Here is a 2,478-nt window from a genome sequence, read left to right as displayed (position 1 = left end):
AATTATATTCGGTTGTCGACTTGCACGCCGGTAAAGTATTTATGACGTAATTATAATTTTTAAAACATTTCTTATAATCTTTGAGAAAGACTTTGAGACCACTTACAATCAGTTCGATCAGTTTCGGTCATCGTGTTTATGCTATTTGGCTGTATGTGTACCGTGTTATTTAAATTATGCTGGATAGTGATGTTGAGCTTGTGTCTTTCTTATCATCAACATGCAGGTAGCGAACATTTATGTCTTAATTTTGAATGCAAATGACGAACAGCAACTGAGGGATGAATAGAGTACATAGAAAACTTGGTGAACATCTTTACCTGCCTTTTTTTTACACTCACCGCAATTATTGAGATATCGACTTATAATTTTTTCTCGTGACTTATGAGATGAAGAGAAGTAGAATGTGAATAACTTTCATTGGTCGACTACAACCGAGGTGGGGGTTACTCGAATGCTGAATTAGATTCTAGCATTTTGATTCTAGCGCTTGAATTTTACAGTTTCACTGAAGCCTGATCTCGACCGATCATATCCAGAGTGGAAATCACGCTAAGACTATTGACTGTAATTGGAAGTTTCCTTTGCCTGTGAAGTATACGAACGTTTTGTTAGTATAGCAATTTTAGCGGAAAAATTTTAAGCTGTGCAGTTGTTACCGATTGTTTAGACTAACAATAAGCTGTCACGTTATCAAATTGATATTTTGTTCTGATTATGTGCTCACTTATAATGTAGACAGAGCAAAAAAAATTGAGTTAATGATAAACTACGTTGGTAATTGTGCCGTAAAACAGATTTATTCGGGAATCAGTGAATAACGAAACAAAATCGGCGAATACCATATGTCGCTCCGTCGAGTTCGGTCTTCGCTTGATTGACTGGGTACGTCGTGTGCAATTTTACGCCGAGTCTGTTGCATATCTTCGATGGCAGTATTTCAGACCTTTCAATATCGGTGCTTGATCATGCACTTCAGCGAGAGTAATATTTTTCTCCTCATATGGACGTGATGAGCGCAACTGTGACTTGTAGCCTTTTTGTCCATCAAACTGATTATTATGGTATTCAACGTTTGATAAGGTTCCTCATCACGATGTACGTTGAGTACAAAATCAAATACAGGCACAAATTGCACATACCAGATTCTATATTACGGATCTCAAGCAAATAATCGCTAGAAGGAAAACTTTTGATTACGTACATTTGCAAATTAATTCATATATCTCCGGTAATAATTTGCGAATTTCTGCCTATTCTATGTTGATCAATATTTCTTCGAAATAACTCATTATAGTCTGCTGAAAAATCATAGTACAAGTTTTCTTTGCGGAGTCTAATTAATAGTCACGTTTAGGTACTTCACGTGAGCGGACAGATCGATATTCTTCGTCGGCAATTACTGACAATTTGCGGCAACGGAACTGCGCAGCGCTATTCAATCGTCGCAAGTGTCAGGCTTTTGATTATTTGGCACCAAAGAATAATAATGCTCTTGGACAATATCGAGGAACTCTAATCTGACATCGCGCTGATGCAGTTTTTATCGAATATCGTCATCATCTGTTGCATCAGCTTCACCATCATAGGCGTAAGTCGCGTAATTAATGAAATAATTATGGTGATATTTTGTAATTATTGTATTATTTTGTAATTTTATGCTAAACCTAAATACTTTGAATATCTTCCGAGCTCTCTGCCATCTTCTCGTAGTCTCTCATTAGGGACGGACCCACCGTAGTAATGCTGAAGTCCGCTATCTTTTACGTCGCCGTAACGTTGGAAGCCTTTATCTTTTGTTTCGTGGGGGAATACCTCAGCGCCAAAGTTCGTGTAATATTTTATCTTATACGTGCAATATTCTATTTCTCATTCTTCGGGTCCGCTGGCAATCAATTTTTAAACTTTTTGCATCTTCTGCGGAACAATTTACTGAGAGCATTGGTCAGTTCAATGTATATCTACATTACGGCTCTTGTGTTTCTTAAATGTCCGAAAACTTTCAGATGGTATCACTGGATTGAACCTGAAATCGAATTCAGATAAATTGATAGACTTTTTCCTTTTGAGTTTGTAAGCTGTTTCCTTTCTTTTTCTGCAGAGCAAATCAATTGGCGATGCAGTCTACGAGACGTTCTGGTATAACATGACACCTGCCGAGTGTCGGATTTTGTTATTTGTGATATTAAGATCGCAGAAGAGATTGACGATGACCGCTGGAAACGTCATGGACTTTTTTCTGGAAGGATTTACAAGCGTAAGAATATCATGATAAGATGAAATGTCAAGATATTTATTATTACTTAAGACAAAGCAGAAAATAATGCGCCATCTATTACGCGAATAAAATTTATCGTTTTATTTCGGTTAGGTGATGAAAGCATCAGCTTCGTACATGTCGGTGCTGCATGCGATGTATTAAATGAGATTAGTGGATAATAATTACTTGTGCCAAGCGCATCCATCATGATTATCGGT

At 37.2% G+C, this 2,478-nt stretch overlaps 1 pseudogene; it reads left to right on the top strand.

Moving 5' to 3' along the window:
* Positions 1-220: 220 nt before the first annotated feature.
* LOC105454039 lies at positions 221-2,422 on the top strand (annotated as a pseudogene).
* The last annotated feature ends 56 nt before the right edge of the window (positions 2,423-2,478 follow it).

Source organism: Wasmannia auropunctata, unplaced genomic scaffold (assembly GCF_000956235.1).
Source record: "Wasmannia auropunctata unplaced genomic scaffold, wasmannia.A_1.0 LD335989.1, whole genome shotgun sequence".
Lineage (NCBI taxonomy): Eukaryota > Metazoa > Arthropoda > Insecta > Hymenoptera > Formicidae > Wasmannia > Wasmannia auropunctata.
The sequence above is the reverse complement of the archived record's forward strand: the minus strand, read 5'-3'. Positions and strand labels throughout refer to the sequence as shown.